The following is a 27,635-nucleotide window of genomic DNA, read 5'->3' as shown; positions in this document are numbered from 1 at the left end:
AAAACCACTAGTACAACATTGGAAAAAGGCTAGGATAATGCAAAAAGTTCTAGGGGTGAACTTGCCAGAAGGGCCAAGTCCAACACTACCCCCTTCCAGCCAAAACGCAGGGCAGACCAATCACCACCGTGATGGTCTTCCCTGCTTGGGGCGATAGAACACGGACGCAGGCCCGCACTGCAGGGACACCCTCCTGTTCTACGCCATTCTGAATCAACGTGGTTCCATCTGAAAAAACAACCGAAAAAAAAAACTCAGGCCCAACTAGGCTACCCCACTGGTACTACCTAGTTGTCCACGGCCAGGACCAGGCCCTAGGCCACCCAGATACCACTGGTCCTTGCCAAACCCAGAGTGGGGGGTAGTAACCCCTGGCATGCAAGCCATTCTCCACTCTCCTTCTCAGTGTAGTTCCAAACTACCACTGATCCTTCAACCTGGGGTCCGCACCCTCAGGCTGACCAGAGGTCACGGGCAAGAATGCCCCACCCTACCTCTACTTCTGGGGTTGCGCGCCCTCCCAGGAGAAGCACTCTCCAGAACACAACTCTCCCACCAGTTCAGGACCTCTCTGCATCAACTGGTCTACCACCTGGGATCCACCGGGGTCAGAGGCGAGGACTCCCTCCCTCTGCACCCCCTTCCACTGTAGAGCAGGGTCTCTTCACTTAAGATGAGCCCCACCTGCCCTCAGGACTACAGCTGCCCTTATGTCCAGATCTGGAAACACCGACTACTGACTCCCCAACCGAGGGACGTACCCTTTGGTCAGATGCCTGGCGAACCAGGACTTACCGAGGGTGACACATAACTAATGGGTCGTGTGACAGTCTGCCTGGCGCTGATCTCACGACCTCCTGTCCATCTGACAGTGCGTGCAGACCCCCCAGGACAGAAGTGCCGACACCACGGTCACTCGGTGGCGACTCAGCCCTCCCGGCTGGTCCCTGACCTACTGGTTCCCACTGGGGACTCCCTCCCCCTCTCACCCCTCCCTCTGGACTTCCGCACCCTCCCAACTGGAGCGGTACCGCCAGACACCAGAACTACTGGAGCTCTGCTTACAGACACTCCACGTCCTCTAGACACTGGGAGATCCTCCTCAAATGACCTATTGGTACGGCCTAGGCCCCCGACCTGATGTTCCCTAAAGAAACCATCCAGGCCCTGAGACTGGGTTTCGGGCACCTGGAGACACGCAGTCCTACCCACTCTTTCTCCGCAGAGTCAGGACGTGAGCCCCTACACCGAGACCTAGCTGGGCTACTCTGAACCTCTTCCACCACGCTGGGCTGGAAGACACCTCAGCCACTCCTTTTGGAATCACTCCCCAATGCAAGCTTCCTATATCAGTGAACTCACACCCAATCAACCAGCAAGCTCCTTATTTCAGAAAACTCACACCAAAGTATTCAGCAAGCTCCTTATTTCAGAGAACTCACACCATTCATCCACACACACACCCCCCAGACTGGTAAGACAGTTTCTACCGCCCCTGATTTCTCAACCTGACCACCACGTGACACAGGTACCATTACCCCGGGAATGGGAATACATGCACTGGACACACATTTGCTGCCACCACTGGATCCCACCCAACTGGTGAATCCAGAAAACACACTGCACTTAGGGGATGATCTACCCTCCCGAGCTAGTGACTCCATACCAATTAAGTCCCCACTGTAGGCCAACCCAAGAAATAGCTGTCTGCACAAGGGCAGTTACCTCCTCCAGTTTCTGGTTTCTGTCCTTGGCAGGACACTCAACTCAAAATGCACAAGAAACACATTTCCACAGAAATGACACTTAAAACAAACTTAGAACAATAATCCCTTTTCATGTGACTATCTAAATGCAGAGTTTTGTAGTGCAGCCAGCTGTAGCTGTGGTACTGCACAAACGCAAGTCCTAATCCCACTGCTGATCACCAATGTTAGAAATGGGATTTCTGGTTGGATAGGGCTTGCGCCAAAGCCAGGAAGAAACCACCACTCTAGTCAGAGCTGGGGAGTTACACGCCAAAGATAACCCCTGCTCACCCCCTTGGTAGCTTGGCACGAGCAGTCAGGCTTATCCCGGAGGCAATGTGTAAAGCGTTTGCGCGCGTACCCAGCAACAACACCCAAGGCCCACCACAAAAGAAACTCCACACAAGGTTATATATAAAAAATAGCCTTAGTATTATAATAAACACATTAGATGATAATCACATAATTTACACTGTGCCAACTGGCACTGGGCAAAATTTTACAGGGACTATTTACACAAGACAGGGCCACATGGACCACTGTCAGAATTAGCTCCAATCACCAATTGTAAATGTAGAACATATACCAACTGTAACGCAAATTATAACTGTGGAGCACAACCAGGAACTACTGGCGCAATAATGACTTCAGCCTTATCACAATGGAATCAGGTATAAAACCTATCCCGTATACATCACTGGGGCATAAACACATTATGCAATTTCTCATAAGTCTAACGCATTAGACCTTACCTCCTAAGTATAATTACACTAGGGGCGTATATATCACACAGGGAAGTATAATCTCCCTAACATCAACCTAAACAGGTAAAACAACCTCCTATGCAGAAATCATATCTAGAGGTATAAAACACAGGGTGCGCAAAACATACTACACCCAGTACATTCCCTAACACCATAAGCATTAACACAGGGTGCGCAAAACATACTACACACAGTAAATTTCCTAACACCATAAGCATTAACCCACAATAGTACTTCAATCACATTAGGGTCCAGGTTGCGCCAGAACCTAAACGTAGCAGCTGGCACTAAGTGCTGCGCAGCTGTGAAAGGATGGGGCAAAGGAGTGCATTTCACTCCTAACTACTAACATGCCCCTGAAGGAAAGAAGGACCTAAACTTTGCAGCTGCCCACTACTTGCTGGGCAGCTGGGAAAGTCAAATGAGGCATGGGCTCTCAATGGCCCTGGAAATAATGTCAAAACGTGGGAGCCACCTAGGCTCTAAAAACAACATGTCCCCCAGTACTGTGGGGGGGAAGGACGAAAGGGGCCCTGGCACTACGGTGCCCACTGGGCCCTCTTGGGGCTCTTTAAATAACATTGCCCCCGCTGGTACAGTGGCCCGCTACCGCGGCGCCGCTGGAAATGCTGGCCCCCTCGTTGAGCGCACGGGCTCACGTTGGAGCGGCCCGCTGCAATACGGGGTCGTTCAGAGATGTTGGCAAGGCACGGTGCCTCGAGGGGCACCAACAACACGGAGCCCCCACTTACCGGGCTCTCTCTCGATGCTCCCGGGTGCTCTGGGGACTCGCTGGTCTCCTCAGCGGCTGCAACCTGCGAGACCGGCACCATTTCTCCTGTCTCCTCTTCGCTGCTGCCTGCGGTGGCTTTCTCGGCTCACAGGTGCCCCCGCCTCCTCCAACCGCACACCTCGCTTCACCCGGGCCCCCTCCTGGGACCCGGGACTTCTCTGGGCATTGCGCAGGGCTCCCACCGGCATCCGGGAGCCCTGCGGGGCAGGTTGACGCTTCCTCCTCACACCTCCTTCCGCTTCCGGCCGTGGCTCCGCCCGGAATCCGGCAGTTCACCTGGCTTCCGGGTCACGCTGCTTCGGCCGGCGGCTTCAGTTTTCTTCCCGGGCCGTGGCGGTGATTTCCCTTCGTAATGTGCGGGGTGGGCACCCGCAGTCAGAATAACCAGAGCGGGGTGGGCACCCGCGAAATCAGCATAAGGCGGGGTGGGCTCCCGCTAGTTAACTGGCCGTGAGGGGTAGGTTCCCTCAATACGCAACCAACAAAATAAGTAAATAGCAAGCGGGGTGGGCACCCGCAACGGGACACCATGCGGGGGAATCCCTAAGTCGGGATTCCCTCAGAAGATCGCAGCCCAGCGCTGCAAAGACAAGGCACAGGCTCCCTCTCAACTCAAAGGGGGCTAATTAAGGTAAAGCCCTCCCAGGCGCTGGAAGAATGCAAAGGTCCTGGGGCAAAGAAAATAAATCCAAGCAGGTCCCAGAAGTCCATCAGGCATCCAGGGGCTGGGCAGGGCCCAGGGATGCAAGCCTTCCCCTGGGCCCCAGCAGCAGCACGCCCCTGGTCGATTCAAGTCAGAGCAAGGACAAGAAGGTTTTCGTGGGGTCACAGCCCCTCTTTTATACACAGAATCCTTTGTCTCCAAAGGTGCAGGGAAGGGGCGAACCAGATGCAACTGGTTCCTGAGCACTTTGTTTTGCTCAGCCCCTCTCCCTATTCACAGGACAGGCCAAGGACATCAGACGCACCACAGGGGGTGGAGCCAGCATTGTGTAGGTAAAGCCCAGCCCTATTCAGGTCCCAGGTGTACTCCTCCCTGCCATCAACATGCAGATCTCTCCACTCACCACCGGGGCAGACCCATCCTGACTCCTGGAGACAGACGCACCAGCCATCACAAGCCAGACAGTCACTGCACATTTATTACACAGACAGGCCAGCTTCTAGAAGTGCCACTTCTACACGAGACACCGTAATGCCGCACACATCATTGCGCAGCATTCACTCACGAGATCGCACATACCAAACTCGACCCTGCACTCCTCTCACATCAGGACTTAACACGGTCACTCAGATCCCCCATGCATTCCTATGGGAGACAGTCCAGTAGCTTAAGCCACAGAACTTTTTATTTTTGCTTGCCAAGAAAGAAGATCCCTTGTGTTTGGAGTCATGCCTGGCCCAAACAGCATTGAGAAATCGACCTCTGAAATAGTAGGAATTGAATGGGATGAGTCAAAACTGGATAGCTACAAGAAAACTGAACTCAAGCACTTCTGCAGGAAGCTAAAGGTTCCACATGCAGGATGCAAGAACAAATCAGATCTCTACAAGGCGCTGAAAGCCTAGATTGAATTAAGGGGTGCAACTGAGGAGGTTACACCATTGAAACCAGCAGAGAGCGTTCATAGTTTTGGCAGAGGCCTGTCGCCAGAGGAGCTGGCAGACAGACAGGCCACCGGGGATCATGAAAGGAAGTTGGCAGAGCTGGAAATAAAAAGCCAATTGGAGCTAGAAAGCAAAAAGCTGGCTCTGGAAGAAAAGAAAATGCAAATGGAGCATGACTTTATAATGAGGAAATATGATATGGAGCTCGAGAGGCTTGAGGCCATGAGTGTCTCAGCCCAGCAACAAGAAATGTGCGTAGCTCAGAGATTGAGCTTTGCTCAGTGGGAGGAGGAATCCAGCTCAGATGGTGGCAGCCATATTGAATTTTCTAGTGCTGAGAGAGTAGTACGCACACCCAAAGATATGGCGCCTGACTTGAAGGAGGGGGTTAACATACACCAGGAGGTTCAAGGGCATGAGGTAGCTCCAGTAGTGCGCAGTATCCCTGAAGGGAATAGGGTAACTGGCGCAGGGGTTCATGGTTCTAGTGGTGGGAGGGACACTCTACTGACTCTAGCTGAGAGGTGCAGGGAGAGGGGTTCCCCCAAAATTGAAGTCCTGGTGGGTGAGTGTGAAGACCGCCCAGAAGAGTGTCGGTTGTGTGACAGAGGCAGTCAGATACTGTCTTGCCAGTCTCAGGAGAGTGGTGTGGAGTACGTGTGTGAGGCACTGGATGGTGAGGTGAAGGATAGTTTGGTTAACCCTGCTAGGGGGCTGTGTGATCCAATTGTGGGAGAGCATATTGTAAGTCCCTGTTTTCCAGAGCTATACCAACACCGGTGGGAGAGTGAGTTCTCTGACCGCAGGGAGCTCACATTGGAGGCAGACCTTTTGGTGGAGTCCAGAGGGTCTGGAAAGGCATTGGGGAGTGATCCCAAGAGGAGTGGTTCAGGTATCTTCAAACCCAGTGTGGTGGAAGTGGCTCAGAGTAGCACAACTAGGTCCTGTAGTAGTGAGAGGGGTGTAGGGTCTCACGTCCTGTCTTTAAGGGGAAGGAGTGAGAATGGGTTATGCCCCGGTAGTGCCCAGCCTCAGTCTCAGAGCTTGGATGGTTCTTTGAGGGAACACCAGGTGGGGAGCCTAGTCTGTCCTGAGGGGCTGCCCGTTGTGCGGGATCCCCTAGTGTCTGGTGAATGGGGAGTGTCTGTAGGCAAGCCTCTCTCAGTTCTGGTGTCTGGCAGTACCGCTCCAGTTGGGAGGGTGCAGAAGTCCAGATTGAGGGGTGAGAGGGGGAAAGAGTCCCCAGTGGAAAAACCAGTGGGTCCGGGGCCAGCCAGAGGGGCTGGGTCACCAGTGAATGACCATGGTGATACCACTTCTGTCCTGGGGGATCTTCATGCACTGTCAGATGGACAGGGGTCAGGAGATCAGTGCTAGGCAGACTGTCACACGACACATGAGTTATGTGTCACCCTCAGGGGGGGCATGCGTGCTCCCCGGGAAGTCCTGGTGCGCCAGGCAAGCGTTCAACCGCATGGGTGGGCCCCAGGGTTGGCAAGCCAGGTTCAGGTGTTATCTGAACTGGAGGGTGGGACAACTGTAATCAGTGTCCTGACCCAGGTTGCTTCTAGGGGAACCAGTTGGGAGTGTGCAGTACTCTGGAAGGGGGTGCAGAGGAAGGGAGTCCTCGCCTCTGACCCCGGCTCAACTGAAGGGTTTAGACCCCAGGTTGGAGGGCCAGGTTCAGGGTGTCCCCCCTGACCTGGACGCCCAGTTGCAGGATAGAACCCCTGAACTGGTGGGCGAATTGCGCAGGACACCTGCCCCAGGTGCCTTGGCAATTCTGGAAGGGGGTACCACTCCAAGTGGGAGGGTACAGAGCCCCAAGGAGGAGGACCGGGTGTGGGAGAGGCCACCCCAGTCTTTGGTCCAGCCGCCGGATACAGTCCTGGGGCTGGTGGGTCAGTGCCAGGATGTCATACCTGACCTGACCAGAGGGAGAATGGACAAAGGGTGCCAAGCCCCTGGGGCTACTGCCCCCGCTCCCGGGCTACTGCCCCCGCTCCCTGGCGCCACAGAGGTTTGAGAGCCCTGAGAGGCATACGGCCTGGGTCTCATCCCTGACTACTGTCAGTGGCCACTGTAGCATTTTGCTGTCTGTCTGTTGGGACACACCTGTGGGCCAGTTAAGGTTAGGTGTTGCACAGGTGGTGTCCACAGGTGAGGAGAAGGGTTCCCCATGGATTGGCTTGGTGGGCCCTGAGAGTATGGACAGAGGGATTCCAATAGGTTCAGATTGGCGTAGAACTGGAGTCTGCCCCTGCAGTTGCGGGCCAGGTCCTTGTTCTATCGCCTCAAGCAGGGAAGACCATCACGGTGGTGATTGGTCTACCCTGCGTTTTGGCTGGAAGGGGGTTGTGTTGGACTTGGCCCTTTTTGCAGGGTCATCCCTAAACTTTTTGCCTTCCTCCTGTATTTTTTCTGACCTGTTGTTGGCTGTATTATGACTCTGGGCACCTTACCACTGCTGATCAGTGCTAAGGTGCATAGGCTCTCCCTAGGGTAAAATGTTGACATTGATTGGTTTCCATGTTTGGCTTATTTGGTTTACTATCAGCCCCTAGTAAAGTGCACCAGGAGTGCCAGGGCTTGTAAATGCAAATGCTGCTGGTTGGATTGCAGCGCTGGTTGTGCCACCCACAGAAGCGGCCTAGTAAAATGTGTCTAGGGTCTGCCATTGCAGAACCTGCGTGCAGTCTGGTACTGTCATGCTGACTGCGCAAGTGCACCTACTTGCCAGTCCCTAAACCTTCCCTTAACTACATATTAGTCACCCCTCTAGTAGGCCCAAGGGCAGGGTAAATTGTAAGCATAAGGTAGGACATGCCTTGGTGTGTGTGGCATGTCCTAATAGTGAATTACAGCCATTTTCGTTTTTCACTATTGAAGGCTACCTACTCTCCATAGGCCAGAATGGGCTGCTGGAATTATTACACGCTATAATCCCAGCGGACTCAGAGAGCATGGTAGAAAGTCAAGTTTAGTATGCCTGAACTCAGAATAATAAAATACTTATTTTAGTAAAGTTTATTTTAATATCCTGTGTTTGTAAATACTACTTTTAGAAAGTTAGTATTTACTTGCTTAGCCATTTCAGTCCGCCTCTGCTTTGAGTGTGTGTGCTGCCTAGTTTCAGTGAGGGGCAGGGCTGGGGAATTCCAGGAGACAGGCTGGCTGCCAGGTGGTGGGTAGAGAGATTACACCAGGATGGGTGGGAGGAGCACACCTTGACTCTGAATAGACCTGTGCTCTGCCAACACAATGCTGGCTCCGCCCCCTGTGGAGCGGCTGATGTCTCTGCCCTGTGCACTGAAAGGAAAGAGCAGTGTCACCACAACAAAGTGCTCCAGAACCGGACTGAGCCAGGCACAGGCCCCCTGGCGACAAAGAGCAAAAGAAACTGTGTATAAAAGAAGGAGCCCTGCTCCTAAGAAATCAGATCCTGTTTGCGCCAAGAAGAACCTCTGCCCGAAGAGAAGGACCTGGGAAAGCTGCATGGAGGAGTACTGTCTCTAAAGCCTGAGAGACTGGCCTGTCGTGGGTGCCTTGCTGCTGAAGGAAAGGAGGAAAAGACTGAGAAAGAGTTTGAATTCAACTTGTGCCTTTAAAACAATCTCCAAGGGCTTGCTTGTGAACTTGCCCCCTGAACAGCGCCCCAGGAACAGTGGGCGCTACCCCTCCCTGGAAGAGAAAGAAGCTGCTGTGGGTGGATCGCTGACGCTGACCCCAAAGAACCTGTGTGCCCCCATCTCGCTGAGCAACGCGACTTAAGCCCGCCTGTGCTGCTGTGAGCACCGTGAAGGCCTGCCCAGCCTGGCCTAAACAAAGTAAACAGCTGCCCCCTCGAGCCGTAGCTCGCAACGTGAAGAAGAGACTGTCTGCGTCCACGTGCCGAGCCTCTGCGACCCCTGGCCGTGGAGATCACTGTAAGGACCGACGGCACCCTGGTTCGCCGATCCTGGCCGATGCGACATCGCTGCGCGCTGAGAGATCACCCCCGAGCTGCTCCTCCTGCTTCTGACCCCCGAGGTGTGCTGCGACGTCCTGAAACGCCCCACGAAGCATCGTCGTCCACTGCCCAAGCGGGACTGCAACGCGACGTGGGACACCCCTCTACGGACTTCTGAGGCCGCCACGAACATTGCCCCCAAGAAATAAGGTACTGTGAGCCCAAGCGCCGTCGTACGAACCGTACTTTCCTGTGTACGGCCTGTACTACGATATCGTACCACTACGCCACTCATGCGGGAAGCGTGAGGCTTTGTGCGGTTCGTCCCCAACTCGTACGGTGCGTCCCTGTGCCTGTACGGTGCGTCCAGCGTTGAAGATATACACGTTGCTCACGCGGGAAGCGTGAGGTGTGGCAAGAGGCGTACCGGACTCGTACGACGCGTACCTACGAAGGTACAGTCCGTACGGCTTGAGTCCTAGTACGCGTGCTCACGCGGGAAGCGTGAGGAACGGCACGACGCGCCCAAAAACTGGTACGAAGCGTACAGAAGGCCCTACGAGGCGCACAGGCCCCCAGAAGGTGCAGATTGCACCAAAAGTGACCATTTTAAGAACTGTGGACTCCCTAAAAATAATTACAAGTAACTGGAACCTCATTTTAAAGTAAAAGACGGTATTTGAAGCCTACCTGAAGAGTTTTATATAAAGAACTTTATTTTTACAAAGTACAGTCTTGTGTCTCTGTGTGGTGGGTTGGTGGTTATTGTGGGACGCCTTGAATGCTTAACCTAATGCCCTCTGGAATCTAGCCTGACTGCTCGCGCCACGTTACCTAGAGGGTGAGCAGGGGTTATTTTCTTAGAGTAAAGGGTCCCTGCTTGTCGCAAGTGCATACCTGCGCCAACCAGAGACTCCGGATTCTAACACTCACTAAAACATACACAGAGCGCACGCACTTTCCACTGGGACACAGTGTGAAAGCGCCTAGTGGCCTAAAACCACTAGTACAACATAGGAAAAAGGCTAGGATAATGCAAAAAGTTCTAGGGGTGAACTTGCCAGAAGGGCCAAGTCCAACACCCTCTGTTCCAGGGTTTAAGTCTACCCTGGTTCAGGTTTTCCTATTAGGGGCATGGTGATTGTTTTTTTGGTGTAATTATCGGGTGATCTTGTTACTGTTGTTACTTTTGTCTGTGTTTCATCTGTCCCCCTTACAGCCCTTGCTGTGGGCTGTTGCTCCCCTTCATCTCCCCTCCGTTTTCCCGCCGCCGCTGACCCCTCCCCCTACCGCCCCGCTCCCGCCTCCCAGCTCCACGTCCCTCCCCTACATTATGGCGACCACTGTGCGGTCGCGCCGCTGGCGTGCCAAAGGCGCACCTAAGGCAAGCCCGTCTGCGAACAGTGCCAGGAACCCTGGTTCTCTGAGCCTCCACCGCTACGACTCAACCACCATCCACGCACTCAACTCCAGGAGACACGCCGACTGCGCAAGATCCTCGCCAGACTCCACCCACGGGCAATTCTCTTGCAGACACTGCCGCAGATCCTTCACCTTCGCCAAAGCTCCCACTACCGCCGAAGGCACGCCCGATACATCCACCACCGAAACCCTGACCTGCATCCTTCTCAACGTGCGCTCCCTGCACCGACACACCGTAGAGATTTGTGACCTGATCAACACCCTCTCGCCCGATGTCGCATTCTTCACGGAAACCTGGACCAGCGCCACCTCCGGCCCCGTTATTGCTACGGCCATCCCCGATGGATACAAGATCCAGAGAAAGGACCGTCGGCACCGCCCAGGAGGACTCGCTGTCGCACACAAGACCCCCCTCCGACTCTCCACATCCAGCACGAGTGACCCCCTCTTCAACACAGAGCACCTCCACTTCCAGATCCAGACTAGCCCCAGGACCATGCTACGCGGCACCCTCATCTACAGACCGCCAGGACCTCGCACTCACCACGCAACGACCGTCGCCGAGCTCGCCGCACCCCATGCCATCACCTCCACGAACTACATTCTACTCGGGGACCTGAATTTCCACCTCGACAACGGCAACGACCCCGACTCCACCACTCTCTTCGCCAACCTTGGACTGAAGCAGCTCGTCAACACGCCCACCAACAGAGTGGGTCACACCCTCGACCCCATCTTCGCGGGAGGAACTAACATCTGCTTCAGCCACACCACCTAGCCCCCCTGGACTGACCACCACTGCGTCCACTTCACCGCACCCAAACCCGCCCCGACCGAACTGCAGCAAGGTCACAGAGGAACACCTCAGCACCACCCTCCTCCAAAACCCCCCCACCACCACAAACGACACCAACTCCGCAGCCAGAGAATTTCACCACTGGATCTCCAGCTGTGCCGACATACTCGCACCCCTCCACCCCCCTGCCAAACAATGCCTTCTAAAAGCTGCCTGGTTCACCACAGAACTTCAAGAAGCCAGACGCTCCTGCAGACGCCTAAAAAAAAAACTGCCGGAACATGAAAACCACAATCTCAGAACAACCACAAGAGAGCCCTGAAGGAATACCACCAACGCATAAGAGACACCAAACGGACCTTCATAAAAGACAAAATCCAGACCAACGTGACCAACGCCAAGGAACTGTTCAACGTCATACAGCAGTTCGCCAAACCCACCTGCGAAGCCACGGATGTCACAGCCTCCCAGGAACTCTGCGACAAGCTCAGCTCCTACTTCCATATGAAGATCAAGGCCGTCTACGACAACTTCGACGAACACCACCACCCCCTACCGACCACCACCGATAAGCCTACCATCACGTCCTGGGATCGCGCTACCGTCTAACTTGTCTCCGTGACCATGGAGAAAACCCACTCAGGAGCCCCTACGGACCCCTGCCCACCGCACATATTCCACAGGGCCGCCACCTTCATCGCACCCGAACTAGAAAGAACCATCAACACCTCCCTCAGAACAGGCATCTGCCCGGACGACTGGAAATGGGCAGAGGTAAAGCCCCTCCTTAAGAAACCTACAGCCGACCCCACGGACCTGAAAACCTACTGGCCCATCTCTCTCCCCCCCCTTCGTGGCCAAAATCACAGAGAGAATCGTAAACACCCAGCTGACCACCTTCATAGAAAAGAACTCCATCCTGGACGCCTCCCAATCTTGATTCCGCAGCAATTACAGCACCGAAACCGCCCTCCTCGCCCCCACCTATGGCATCCGCATGCTACTGGATCAAGGACACCGTGCCCCTCATCCTTCTAGACCTCTCTGCAGCTTTCAACACCGTCTCACATCGCACGCTCGCAGCCAGACTACACGACACGGGAATACAAGGAGCCGCCCTCAACTTGATCCAATCCTTCCTCTCCGACAGAACCCATAGGATCCGACTCCCTCCCTTTCTCTCCAAACCCACGGAAATCAGCTGTGGAGTATCCCAGGGATCAGCACTCAGCCATACCCTCTTCAACGTCTACATGGCCCCCCTCACCGCCATCATCAGACAGCATGGGTTAAAAATCAAATTCTACGCCGACGACACTCAGCTAATCCTCTCGCTCATGAAGAATCCCGAAGACGCCAGACTTTGCTTCCAGGAAGGAATCAAAAATGTGGCAGCCTGGATGAAGGACAGCTGCCTGAAGCTCAACTCAGAGAAAACCGAGGTCCTCATCCTCGGACCCTGCACCACCGCCTGGGACAACACCTGGTGGCCCTCCACCCTTGAGAGCCCACCCACCCCTACAGACTACGCTCGGAACCTCGGCATCATCCTGGACTCCGCCCTCTCCATGAACCGCCAAATCTGTCGCCTCCACCAGTTTCAACTGCCTTCGCATCCTCCGTAAGACCTTCAAATGGATCCCCCCGACTGCAGAAAGACCATCGCCCACACACTCATCACCAGCAGACTGGACTACGGCAACGCCCTCTACGCCGGAATCAACAAAACTCTTCTACACAAACTCCAAACCATCCAGAAGGGTGCAGCCAGACTCGTCCTCGGGGAACTGCGCCATGAGCACATAACCCAACACCTACGTGGCCTTCACTGGCTCCCCGTCAAAAAGAGAGTCACCTTCAAACTCCTCACCCACGCCTACAAATCCCTCAACAACATCGGACCCAAATAACTCAACGAGAGACTATCCTTCCACATACCCGAGAGGAACCAACGCTCTGCCGACCTCGCCCTGCCAGAGGTCCCCTGCATCCACAGAAACAGAACCTGCGGGAGGGCTTTCTCCTACATCGCAGCGAAAACCTGGAATGAGCTCCCTGTGAACATCAGACGCTCCCCGACTCTGCACACGCTCAGGAAGAACATCAAGACCTGGCTCTTCGACTGACCCAGAGCTGGACCCGCCGCCCCCCCCCCTCCCTCCCAGCGCCTTGAGTCCCTCACCGGTGAGTAGCGCGCATTATAAACCCCTGGTTGATTGATTGATTGATTGATCTGTGCCATGTAAGGGTTTGTGAACTCCCTCTACATGTGCCAGCGTGAGGGAATGAATGAGCTCCCTCAGGGCGTGCTAGTGCAAAGTCCTAGTTAGACTATGCAGTACGGGCTTCGTCAGAGTGAATGAGCTTGTGCAGGTGAGAGGAAAAGTGGAGACTCTCCCGGCTGGTTCTACTGTGAATCAGGTGTCATTTAATGTAACTTGAGAATGAGTGAAGTCCTGTGGTGTGGAGGAGTGTGATTCCATTTGGGAGGTCCTGCATTCTGTGCTGCGAGCGATCTCTTGAAGTTTGTCATTGTGTGAGAGCTGGTTCACAGATCTGTATTAATTCTTCCACAGTGACTTAGTGCGAGGGAGTGAGGGTGCGTTGGTATGAGTGGGTAACATGCTCCCATTGTCTGTGCTCTTGTGTGTGTGCGCTCCTCTGTGTTGGTTTGAGTGGGTAGTTTGGTCCCACAGCCTTTGCTATTATGAGAAAGTAAGATACCTCTCTTTGTGCCAGTGTGAATGGGTAGTTTACTCCCACAGTGTGTGCTAGTGTGAGGGAGTGATTGTTCTCCTCTGTGCCAGTGTGAGAGAGAGAGAGTACTCTTTAGTGTCACTGCGAGAGGATAACTTGATTCCATAGTCTGTGTTAGTGCTCAGTGAGGTTGTTTTCCTAATCTGAGTTAGTGTGAAAAAGTGAATGCACTCCTGCGTTTGTATGAGGAGTGGCTTATTCTAATGTGAGAAAGTGGGTCTATTCATCTGTGTTGGTTTGAGTGGGTAGTTTGCTCCTTCAGTCTGTGCTAGGGTGAAAGAGTGAGTGCACTCTTCCTTCTCATTATGAGTGAGTGATGTATTCAGTCTATGCTAGTGTGAGGGGGTGAGTGCATGCCCTTGTGTTAGCATATGTGGGTAGTTTGCATCAATAGTCTGTGTAAGCATGAGGGAGTTGGGGCACTCCTCTATTAGTATGAGTGTGTGGTTTGCATCCACATACTGTGTTCATGTGAGTGAGCAGGTGTCCTCCTCCGTGTTAGTATGAGTGGACGGTTTGCATCCACAGTCTGTGCTAGTGTGAAGTGGTGGGTGCATTCCTCTATGCTAGTTTGAGTGGGCAGTTTGCTTCCACAGTCTCTGCTAGTGTGAAAGAATGAGTGAACTGCTTTGTGTTAGTATGAGTGGGTGTCTTATTAGTATATAAGAGTAGGTGCGCTCTTCTGTTAGTGTGAGCGAGTGATTTGCATCCAGTCTGTGTTAGTGTGAAGGGGTGGGTGCATTCCTCGATGTTAGTTTCAGTGGTTGGCCTGCATCCACAGTCTGTGCTAGCGTGAAGGAGTGGGTTAGTTTGAATAGGTATTTGGCCTCTGGTGTCTGTGCTAGTGCGAGGTATTAAATGTGCCCCTCTATGTTAGTTTGAGTGACTAGTTTGAGCCCACAGTGTGTGCTAGTGTGAGGAAGTGGGTGAACTCCTCTGTGTTAGTATGAGTGGTTGGTTTGCATCCACATACTAGTGTGAGGGAGCTGGTGCACTCCTCTTTTAATTTGAGTGGGTGTTTAAAAACTGTGCTAGTGTGAAGGAGTGCAAAGGAAGTGAAAGAGCGAGTGAACAGCTCTGTGTTGGTATGAGTGGGTGGCTCATTCCCACAGTCTGTGCTACTGTGAGGGATAAGGTGTACTCTTCTGTTATAAGGTGTAGGCGGTTTGCATCCGCAGTCTGTGCTAGTGTCAAGGAGTGGGTGCGCTTGTCTGTGTTAGTTTGAGTGAGTGGTTTGCATCTGCAGTATGTGCTAGTGTGAAGAAGTGGGTGCACTCGTCTGTGTTAGTTTGAATGGGTAGTTTGCTTCCACGGTCTGTGCTACTGTGAGGTAGTAAATGTGCTCCTCTTTGTTAGTTGGAGTGACTAGTTTGCCCTCACAGTTTTTGCCATTGTGAAATGAACTCTCTGTGTTATTACAAGTGGGTATCTTATTAGTGTGATGGAGCGGGTGCACTCTTCTGTTAGTGTGAGTAGTTTGTCTCTCAGTCTGTGTTAGTGTGAAGGAGTGGGTGCACTACTCTACGTTAGTTTGAGTGGTTGGTTTGCATTTATAGACTAGGTGAGGAAGCGGGTGCACTCCTTGTTGCAGGGATTCTGCTCATGCACAGAACTATGCGCAGGAAACCAGGACCTCAGTGAATTGTGGTGTACCAAAAACTCACCTCAGAACCCAGAACCCCTATCCGACCAGCATCAGTGTCCCATTCGTTATCCGTATTATCTCGGAGGTCCCAATGTGTAGACAACCCAGAACAAACGACTTGGAGTACTCTCAGGAATGGTGGGAATCAGAAATACCTGTTCGTAATTATTCTCATATCAGTCCACAACAAGAGTAATCAGTGATACGGTACAGTTTAAAAGGTTTATTTTATAAACTACGTGTCCTAAGATGCAGTACTTTGGCTAACATAAGCAGACAAATGATTATAATTAAAACCATCAGCATGTTACAATACCATAGAAAATGAAAGGAGAAATCATAGTATAAATGACAGTGGAATACAGCCACCTTCCTTTCGTTAGTAAACTAATATTATTAGACTAGTAGAAGGTCTCTAGGCTTGAATGGGGAACCCCATACCGTAAAGATCAGCTTAGTTGGATCACAACACAGGATCAGGTGTGCTCTGCTCCTGGGAAAGCTCTTCTTCAGAATGTGTGTAAAGCATGCAGTCTGCAATATTAAAAGCACTCGACTTTCAGGTATTTGCAGCTGCGTGCGTGTTATGGCTAAATAGTGGGCCGATTAACCTGAACTCAAAAACATGCATTGTCTGGCGACCCAGACTGTTTCTTTACACATTGTTCAGACCAAGGTCGCAGCGCACGTCTAGGGATGTGAACAACAGACAGTTCTCATGAGAAGAAAAAGGCGAGCAAGCAGTTTTCAAATAATAACATGTATCTGCAGTGTTGTGTGCAAAGGCAGCAAAAGTGGCAAGATGGCTTTCTAACATCTAACGCGCTTATGCCAACATAGCAATGTATGTATCTAAATCGCAGCCCTCACTACACCCCCCCCTTGATCAGACCACTAGCAAAATAGGGATATAATAAGGGACGCAGAGTTCAAGTTCGATAGAACAGAACTAAGGGCACGAATTGGAAATCCATATAAAAGGCAGTGAAGGTTCGAAAGCAAAAAAACGATAAAAGGAAAAAAAAATTGAATGGAAAATTAACGGCAAGACTCAGAGAGCCCGAATGTCGAATAAAAAAGCAAAAAGTTTGTGCAAAGGAATAGTTGGACAACATCCAAGTTAATCCATCAATGTATAGGCACAGTAAGTAGCAACAGCTTCCAAGAGGAAGTCATTGGAGTGTTCTGTAAAAGTGTCCGCCATCCAGTCTAGTAAAGCAAATGAACATACATGTTCTTCAACAACTGGGGCCTCTAGTACAATCAGAGGACAACTGGCGTGTTCTTCAAGATAACTTCGTGCCAGGAAGTCATATGCAGCCGTACCGATGTCCCAATTCCCCAGGACTCCATGTGCCGCTCCACAGGCCATAATCCTGACGCCAGAACAGTCCAACTCATGAGCCACTAAGGGACTCATTAGTCGATCATAATCCGGGGCAGGAGACACCGAGTTTGACAAGCTCAAATCCAGAGCCCATTCGAATGGACAATCTAGGCAATGAAAAACAGGTTGTACGCATGTAAAGTAGGAAAACCGGAAGGACAATCCATAGGCTATGCTCAAGGTTGCCAGTGGTAATGTTCCATAATATTCAAGCATCCGGTTACGAAGATGGAGCAGCCGGGCCAGGCTGTCGTGTGACACAAACTGTGCAGCCATTGTGTAGTAAGCAGACTAACAACAGCACCCCAGCCACAAGGGCGAGAATCAACGGGAGACCGCCAAAGACGCTGGAAAAAAATAGAATAAAAAAATGCCGGTATCACACCAAAAATAGTTTGGAAGGAGGTCACGAGGCCGGAGCCCACAATTTTGAAAAAATGTGCCAAGCCAGTTGTTGACGAGGCATTAAAGATAGTTTGAATCAGGGCACCAAAATGAAGTGGGAGGTCAGTATTCAAAAGCACTTGCACCTCGGTGCGCTTATTTGCTACGTGAAGGACAAATGTTTCCCGGGAAGAAGTCAGTGCGACTTCTTTTTGAGACAATAGAGGCCTTATTCTGCTCATCTTGTTGAACTCCGCTTTCAAGGTTGGAATGGAAGGCCAGATGGATACATCTAGCTGCCCATGCGGGGGTGGGAAAAGGACATTCTTACAGCAGACTACTCTCTGTGATACAGTCACTATGTAGGGAATTCCCACTAGCATTCCGCAGTAAGCCTCATTATTTAAAAGCAAATAACTACCGTTAGCCAGCAGCACGAAAGAGGGTATAATAGCTGGCACTGGAATCCCTTTCAGGACGCAAGCTAAATTAGGAGCGTGCACATTGCATGCGCCATGCAATTGAATGTGCCTACAGACTACAGAGTGATCAGGTGTGGAAGTGCATTCCTCACCTTTCAAATAGACCTCTTTACCTTCTCTCATATACCTGTATGTAAATGGGAGTGACCAAACTTCATGCAGGAAGGCAGTACCCAGTTGTTCATAACTACCTAGGGCATAATGTTTCATGCATGAACTGAATTTAAACAAAGGAAACGGCAATGTGATTAACCCGTGGATAAGCCACACAGCGGAATTCAATTCGGCCACAGAGAAAGGCAAAGGTTCTAACTTTTCAATATGCAGTAAAGAGTATGTCGCATCTTTCATGGACATGAATTGTTGTTTTGCAATGATATTAAAGGGAAGGAATAAAGATGATGTATTTATGTAGTCCCAGGGAACTTTCCCAGCCTTTAACGTCTGCAATGTCCATGCAAACTGCATTATAAAACGTAATTGATTTTGACCATGATACAAAACAGACATCATATTCTGCACAATATCAACAACAGAGGAAACAATATTGTCTAAAGTGTAAATTCTGGAAGAAAGGGTGTTAATGCTATTATCTATAACAGCTAGTACTTTTTCCATATTGGCTTGATCAATAGCCCTCAATCTGGAAGCAGCTTCAATTTGTGATAACTTCCAAACTTCGTTATAAATAGCATACACCCATCTTTTGGACCTGCCACCTATAGGGCCCTTAACAAAATCATTCAAATCTATTTTGTCATGTAATTTACATAAATGAAGTTTAACAGATGCCAAGGTGGAATGTTGCAGCCAAGATTTGCATAACTTCCCTACAGAGTAGGTAGTCACAGTATGAGAAGATTCAAAACGAGGGTCCACGCGAACCTGTGTATACCCAGGTGTCAAACCCAGAAAAAGATGTTGACAGGAATCAGAACTTGTCTGCCAAGTCAACCATCCCTCAGAATGCAACTTGGAAATATTGAAGGATGTATTAGTAATGTATGACTGCAACGCATCAAGGGACAGATCTGTATGATTATCCCAATTTGGATAAGCACCCAGATCCGGAGTAGAAGGATAATTTAGTTTTTTCGCAGTAGCCAATCCAAAGCAGGTGGTCTCGTAGATTGTTGAATTTAAGAACAACATGTGGTTCGGTATGAGGCAGGCACGATGCAAAGCTTCTGTTCCTTGTACCTGCCACGGTTTGGAACCCCAAACCGATTTAAGATCAATAGTAGCCTTCCACAGGTCATAACCGCTGATTGACAAATCATCCATAAAGGACTTGGAATATAATAATTTAGTGTGTGTCAGCCTAACTTTCGAGGCAGACTCAGCCGCAACTTTAAAATAAAAAGAGGCAGGATTTGAAACCCTGAAATCTGAAAAATATGTGGAGCTACCTAGGATTGGCGTTGGACAATGTTCCCACTGGGTATAATTTACAAAATTTCGAAACGTATTGGCTTTATGCAGGAAATGATTGCCATAATGTTGATAGCAAAACTGCTCACCATAATTAGCAGTGTCTAAATACAAATCCTCAGCATCAAATGCGGCATAATATTTCAAATCAGAAAACAGTGCTTCTATGGCCTGAACGTCCCAATCATCAGAACGGATGTTTTGTTTAACCACATCACCCATAGAAACACGAAATACATTTGGTACATTGATAACCTCAGTTGGACCATGAATCTGAAATTTAACAGCATCCCACGCAATCCCATCTAACACTGGCCAGGCAGTAATATTCACAAAAGTCTGGTCCCTCTTCATGATGTGTGATGAGGAGTGGGGGCCAAAGTTCCATCAATTAGTCTAATTGTAGATCTTTCTTTAAGGTAGTGTCCATTCACAAGACAAACAAAATACCACTACAAATCCAATGGACATGAAAAGAAAAATAAATATGAGCATCAGCCAACTGTAAGTTCAAGGGGGAATTAAAAAATGTCGTTTGAACCAAACAGCAAAAATGGAATCCTTTGACGGGGCATTGGAAGTCATTGAGTTAGTGTCAAAGGAGAAACGGGACTGGGTAACTGCGGTTGATTGTAAAACAGGCAATGTTACATCTGCAGGATAAGCATACTCAGTATCTTCAGGTGGACCACACGCCGGTGGTAGTAACAAAGGATCAGTAACCATATGCATCTCGGTGGCAATATCAGACATGGTGGTAGATGCCGGAGCCAAAACAGAATATCTCAGCATCGCAGGGAAAGAAACTGCTGGAGTCATACTAAGAAGAATCGGCCACTCGCTGTAGTTTGACATTGTCAATGGAGATGTACCTGTTATCCTTGCGACCAGGAAGTGGAGGTAAAATGACTGTTCTTGTACCCTGCACGCCAAGCACTGGAACCGGGGCTCGATAAGAGGGGCCACCTTCTCACGGACCAGGTCACCAACTCGAGGTAGCCAGCCGACTACCGGAATCTGAAGCGCAGCATCAGATGTGGAGGGCATATGTTCCTTCGCAAGACTGTCTCTGGCTTCTTGTAGAGTCTGCAATACAGCACAGTGATCATCTACGCCAAAGGGTGCGGCAGGCGCTGCCATGTCTAGACCGTCAAGGTCCGGGGCAACATTTTTATGCCAAAGAACATCAAGTATGGGGTCCGCCCACCCAGAGACCTTCTAGGGAGATTATTAGGTGCACGTTGGACGTCATACAAATGGGCTAACCAGTTCCGGCCAGTGCCTAAAACCCTAGCTGTCAAGGATTGCTTTAAGTCCCGGTTCATTCGCTCCACCACACTATTACCCTCAGGTCGGTAGGGAGACGAAAATTTGACTTGGACCCCCAAATTTTTCGTGGCTTCTTTGTACGCCTTAGAGGCGAACGCAGGGCCCTGATCAGAATGAAAGGTGCCACACGCAAATCCCCGATGACAGTACGGGCACCAGCACTCCTTTGTGGCCATACCCACAGAAAACGTGTGCACGAATCCACTGCAACGAAGATATACTTGTACGCAGTATCAGAGGAGAAAGGACTGCAGTGATCCAAATAAGCACACCCAAGTGGTTTATTGGATATGTACAACTGAGTTTGTGGTGGACGCGCAGCAGTTGAAGGTTTAATCTGCTGGCAAATGTCACAATCAAGAACATAAGTGCGAGCCTGTTTATATAACCCACGCCACCAGTAATGTTGTTGTAACAGATTAACAGTAGCTGCAACGCCGGCGTGGGCAGAGGCCATACCCTCGTGAGCTGCTGTTATCAAGGATGGTCTGCAGTCCGCGTTGGGAATCAATCTGTCACTAACGTCGTTAATTCTCACTAATGGGACGTTATCAGGACTTAAGTGATAATGGTAACGAGAAGGGAAACCTCTCGGGTAATTACTTCCCTTCTCTGTAGCAGCAATAGCTGCCAAGATGTCATCATCGATCTTACTTTTGGATCTTGTAACTGCTGCTACTAGATATGTCGCCACTGCTGTTTTCGCTGCTTCGTCAGCTAAGCTGTTGCCTACAGCGTGGACACCAACTCGCTGGTGCCCAAGAGTGTGAATTACATTCACGAGAGGCAGATGTTCGTTAAGTTCTGCCACTCGAACCCAAAGCATTTTATGCTTAATTGTGCTACCTTTGGAATCACGATATTCATTTTGAGACCAAAAGAATAGATTGTCGTTGAAGGATTGAACACAGTAAAACGAGTCACTGACTATAAGAGTAATGACTTGAGGATCAGCAAACTCCAGTGCAAGCACTAGAGCACGGAGTTCCGCCAACTGTGCGGTACAATCGCCCAATGACTGCGTATGCATGACATCAGATTGGAATTCACCATTTATGAAAGTACCTGGCACAATTGCGCAGGCCGCTGAATAGGCATGCTTCGATCTAGTCGCCGGTTGCGCCAAACCGTCAGTGTAAATGACACAATGGTAATCTTCGAGCGGGCGCAAAGACAGAGGAGCAGGATGAACGAATTCATACTGTAAGTACTCCTGAGTCTGTAATGAGGCATCAAAGATATAGGTGACATCGGGCGATGTCAAGGAAGTGGCCCATTGTATCCAACGTGGATGCAAAGCTTTAGTATTGGGTACACTTGCTTTCGTCACTGCCTCTAGGGCAGGATACGGTGTGACCAACAACATGTGTTTTCCTTGCGACAGCGCTCGTTCTTTAAGAATCGCCATCTGTACTGCCGTCAAAACTTTCTCGACAGAGGAAAAGCGCAGTTCAGCCGAAGTGTACAGGTGTGTTTTGTATGCAATGGGGACGGTGTCACCCTCATTGAATGTCAAGTACGTGAAACCCACTGCGCCTGGCACGATTCTTATTACCAGGTTAGTGCGGTTATCACGTGTCAGTAAGTATTTTGAAGCAAGAAGATCAGCTTGCAAAGATTGCAAAATTGCTGAATGCTCTGGCAGCCAGCTCATTTTTGAAAAAGTAGGTTGTACCAAGGCATAAAGCGGCTTGATACGCTGGACATAATCAGGAATGTAGGTACAACCGAAATTCAGAAAGCCCAGCAAAGACTGTAATTTTTTCAATGTTGTTGTAGCACGCAAGCATGCGCACTTTTCCAGAAAGTGAGGAGCCAATCCTCGACCCTCATTGTTGAGCTCATAGCCCAAAAACAACACTGTATACTCTGCAATGTGAGACTTTGCAAAGTTGAATTTGTAACCGAAGTCTGCAAACCTAACAATAATGCGATCAACGCGACACAGATGCGGCCACAACTCGTCGTCCGTGAGATAAATATCATCAACATACGAGTACGCATCAGAGTTTATGCTCTCTAACAAAGAGACAACACGAGCGGCAAAGACGCCAGGGCTGTTTTTATAGCCCATGGCTAATCTCTTAAACTGTTTTTGTTTGCCGCCTGAAGTAAACGCTGTCCACTGGCTACTAATAGAGGACAGGTTATGGCTGTAAAAGCCATTGGATATGTCAAGTGTGGTTTTAAACCTTTTACGCACAAGACTATCAACGAGGGCAGAACTGTGGGTATTCTGTACCGCGCACGTCCGGCAATGAGAGTTTAGGTGCCGGTAATCCAAAACTAGGCGGTGCAACCCATCAGGCTTCGTTACAGTGAATAAAGGATTATTCATCGGTGACACACATGTTTCAATAACACCCTGATATTCCAATTGATCAAGGATTTCCGCGACGTGGGTTCTAGCTTCACCACGCATGGGATATTGGGGCTGTGGCTGGGGCATAGACCGTAATGGAATCTCATGGCTGGGGGACAATTTATCCCAGCCTACTTGAGTGCGATACAAAGCCGGAGCAAGCACCTGAGCCTACTCCTCGGCAAACCTTTTAGCGTGTTCCTTTGGCACCGTGTGCGCAAAGGAAGGGAGGATTACCTCCTCCCCTCTCGGAGCATCTAAAATGAAAGCCGGGGGCCAGTCTGCCTCCGCCAAAAGAATGTCATAGGAAGAGGTCAGATTATCCCAAAAAATCGCCTTGAATAGTACGTTGTATGTCACCTTCAATTAAGAGGACTATATCATATAGTCTGTCAGGGGGAGCCACTCTAGTGTCAGCAGTTTCTACAGTAATGAACGTGTCAGTTGCTGTCGCCTCCAGATATGGACGTAGTGCTTGCCGCACTACGGTAACCTCTGCTGCGCTGTCGAGCAGCGTTAGCGCCCATGTCAGGTTCCGAAGCTGCGTCCGCACTATCTGTGGCATACCTCGCTGTTAGAGCAGCAACTTTCTTCTTCTGAAACGGGGGACGTTGACGTGCAAACTCGTCTTGCTTGCCTTTACCGTCAGCCTGACAGGGTTGCTCACGTCCTTGTTGGGCACCCCGACCTTTGCCACGTTTTCCTCCACCAGACTGCGAGGCCGATGTTTCCTGTGAAGAACGAGGAGAACGTTGAGTAACCTGAAATCTATCAGGTGACTTAATACTAGTGCGATCGCGCAATTCGTATGTGCGCTCACTAGTCGGCTGTGTGGGAGACACAGGACAAGACCCCTGTTTCTGTTGCTGCTTTCCCTGTTTCTTTTGTCGCCAATTTTGCTTTGGAAAATTTGGACGATTGTCTTTGACAGACGAGCTCACCTTAGTTTGTTGTATCAAGTCAGGAATGATAATAGTTGGTTTAACCCCTAAACTATTGCGGCCTATAGTTCTATAACACTCCGCAATAATTTTAGGCAACTCATTTGGGCTTATCGAGTTTGTCGACGTGGGCTAAGCTATTAGCCACTTGAAATTGTCTCGCATCTCCCTTGAGATTACCAAGGACGAGAGAGGCAACTACGTCGAACACTCCGACAAGCCGCATTCCCAACTCTACAGCCGCCTCCGGACCGTGCCAAAGCACTTCAAATAGACCGCGGCAAAAACCTTACCCCAGTTGTCACAATCGGACACTTCTGTGACTAAGTCTTTCGGCAAACTAATGGTGAGGATCCTGTGTTTCTCCACAGCGGTAGAGTGTGGAAAAACTGCCTCCAGTTGGTCAAATTTCTCGGCAAGCCAATAAGGTAAATCATCCTTATTCTGGGGGCGCTTGCCCATCACCGATTTAACTATGACGTGGCTAATAACAACCGTAGGATGACCAGCTGGTAGTCCCGCAACAGCAGGTGCCCCCACATGCACGTTGCGTGAGATGTATTGCACCAAAGCCTTATATACTGAAATGAGGGTTGTATGGAGCGTACGCAACTCATCCACCGCAAGAGTCAAATATCGGGGGTGAGGCATAAATCCAGCCAGCACCGGCCACGTGGCCCCTGGAATTGACAAAGGGCCGAGTCTAGCCGGTGCAACCGCATGGGGAAGGGCGCCATTAAACCAAATGCTATGCTGCCAGGCTGAAAGGGGAATCTCTAGCGTCCTGTATGGCGTATAATTTGCTGGGACCCGCGTGTGAGTAAACGAGTAAAACGATTTATCATCCGCATTCACTGCTGGCAGCGTCACCCAAGAGTAAAACAACTCATAAGGGTGGGAGCCATCTGCACTCACCACAAAAATAACGGCCATCCCATCGTCCGGCACCCCATACTGCGTCAAATGACGGCGCAGAGGTGCACGTCTATGTGCTGCAATTTCGACCGCCATAAGGACACAGAGAAAAACAACAACAGATTTTACAGTAGCACAAGGGTTCAACAATATAAGAAACCTTTTTAATTAACAAGCTTGAAAGAACATATTAGGCTACCAATAGGTAGGTAAAATCCGTCACTCCCGTTATCCGGAGACAAGAGTGAGGGTGTCGTGGACTAATATAAGCACTACTAAGGCGTTTCAAATCAAAAGACCAAACGTTAGGTGCGCCATGTTGCAGGGATTCTGCGCATGCACAGAACTATGCGCAGGAAACCAGGACCTCAGTGAATTGTGGTGTACCAAAAACTCACCTCAGAACCCAGAACCCCTATCCGACCAGCATCAGTGTCCCATTCGTTATCCGTATTATCTCGGAGGTCCCAATGTATAGACAACCCAGAACAAGCGACTTAGAGTACTCTCAGGAATGGTGGGAATCAGAAATACCTGTTCGTAATTATTCTCATATCAGTCCACAACAAGAGTAATCAGTGACACGGTAAAGTTTAAAAGGTTTATTTTATAAACTACATGTCCTAAGATGCAGTACTTTGGCTAACATAAGCAGACAAATGATTATAATTAAAACCATCTGCATTGTTACAATACCGTAGAAAATGAAAGGAGAAATCATAGTATAAATGACAGTGGAATGCAGCCACCTTCCTTTCGCTAGTATGTTATGTTATGTTATGTTAATTTGGATTTGTTGAGCGCTTAATACCAGAAAGGTCTCTAAGCGCTGTAGAAGAAGAGTAGCGTAGAATCTTAGCAGTGCACTGATCGTTAAGCCCAGGCTTCTGTAAACAGGATGGTTTTTAATTGTTTCCTGAAAGGAAGAAGGCGGTTTTCAGCTCGAAGTTGGCTGGGAAGCTTGTTCCAAAGAGTTGGAATGACGGAGGAGAAGGCCCTCCCTCCTTTGGAAACATAGTTGAAACTGGGACAGTACAGCAGACTCCCTGTGGAGGACCTAAGTATGCGCCCTGGCACGTATTTTGTGAGACGTTGTAAACTAATATTATTAGACTAGTAGAAGGCCACTCATTTGTTGCTCAGATATGTCTCTCTTTACTAGGAGCAACTAAATAGTCGAGCGTCCTTGTTTTAAACAATTCTTTTTAAATGTATTGCAGCGTTCTTCGGGTGTGGGCGTGCACCAGATTTGTGTGCAACCCAAGTAATTCTCGCCTAACTCTGCCAGTTTAATAAAATCCAATGCAACCGCTAATAATTTTAGACAATATATAATTTTCTCTTCATTGAGCCCATTTACAACTCGCTATACATAGCTCATGCAGTATCGATTGGCCATAGCCTTCTATTCATAGAAATAAAGAATCGCGTGTAATCTTTGAGTAAGCGAGTGAATTCTCGTTCCTTGACAGCGTCTTTTATTAAGGGTTGCTGCCGTAATACAGAGCAGCTTCCATGTTGTAAACAGAAAGCTTTTGGATATCCACTGCTCGGGCTCTTGCTTGCTGTTTGTTAAACTTTAGGACTCAGAAAAATACTTACTAATCCTTTCCTTTTATTGATTTGCTCATAGATACTCATTTGTTGGATTGTCCTTGAATTGGTATGTATGACCGTATTAGAAATTGTTTACATTATAATTATTGGAAATATCCAGTTCACTGTTACAGGTTGCTCTTTGCGAATTTTAGACAATATTGTTTTATATAAATGAAAAATCCTTTTGTAATGGGTGAAACTTTTTCACTTGAACAAGATGGTAATAACTGTTGCTTCATTGGTAGCATGAGGCTACAGCTGCTACGCCATTAATTTCTTTAGAACAATAACCAGGATATGATGTTTTAAGCCTTGCTCTCATTGATTGATAATTTCTTTTATAATAAGTTATTCGGATAATCATCAATGATCCCCTACTTGAGTGAATGTTAATCCAGATTGTTGATAGCTATTACATGTTCTAAAGCTGAGTCTGGTGTTTTACCATAACCTGTTTGATTTTAACAAACCCATGACAACATGAAACACATGATATATGCATACTGATGTTGTTTCTATGTACAATTTTGACGTCTGATTTGTCTTAAACATTGACTCTTATAGACTATCAATCATCATTGAAATCTTTTTGCCAGCGTGAAAAACTTGGGTTGCTGGCTCTATTCTCAAATAACTTGCTGTCTGCATCAGTCAAATGTTAAAAGAAAGGTATGAAATTAAATACTTACATGATGGAATATAAATGTTTTGACACTTAAAGTGATCAACATCTCTTATTATGCTTGTTATAGACATGCTGAATTGAGCATTTGTACTCAAATGGCACACATTTCCAACTTGGGTTTGTTATCTCATAGACATGATTCACGACGTAGATACATTCTTGGCTCTGTTGTTTTTATATCGAAATTGTTTCACTAGCTTTGGTACTCTAGGTATGTGTAGTTTGATAATTGTACCTGTGCACACGTTGATCTATTTTCATGGTGATAATTGTATGTTATATATGTTTTTCTATTAGCCCTGAAGAAGTCTCCTTGTAAGAGACGAAACGCGTCGGCTAAGATCCTTCATGTCCAATGTGATTATGACTCTTCATTTCCATGTGATTGCACAATAAAGAAAGAGAATCTTCTCAAGAAAATGACTGACGTCTTGAACATTTCTTTGAATACTTATTGACTATTTCTGAACGGTGCTGAACCTTTTTGAATGAGACTAGTAGAAGGTCTCTAGGCTTGAATGGGGAACCCCATACCGTAAAGATCAGCTTAGTTGGATCACATCACAGGATCAGGTGTGCTCTGCTCCTGGGAAAACATTTCTTCAGAATGTGTGTAAAGCATGCAGTCTGCAATATTA

At 49.2% G+C, this 27,635-nt stretch overlaps 1 long non-coding RNA gene across 1 annotated transcript in view; it reads left to right on the top strand.

The window, feature by feature from the left end:
- The window catches only part of LOC146869933 (uncharacterized), a 130,080-nt gene extending 102,692 nt beyond the window's left edge, over positions 1 to 27,388 (top strand). The window contains exons 3-5 of the long non-coding RNA XR_014968437.1: positions 26,347 to 26,376; positions 26,877 to 26,981; positions 27,295 to 27,388. This is a non-coding gene — a long non-coding RNA (uncharacterized LOC146869933). The remainder of the gene's footprint in view (positions 1 to 26,346; positions 26,377 to 26,876; positions 26,982 to 27,294) is intronic.
- Positions 27,389 to 27,635: the final 247 nt, after the last annotated feature.

Source organism: Triturus cristatus, chromosome 1_1 (genome assembly GCF_964204655.1).
Source record: "Triturus cristatus chromosome 1_1, aTriCri1.1, whole genome shotgun sequence".
NCBI lineage: Eukaryota > Metazoa > Chordata > Amphibia > Caudata > Salamandridae > Triturus > Triturus cristatus.
Note: the sequence above shows the minus strand (reverse complement) of the source record. Positions and strands in the feature narration are given on the sequence as shown.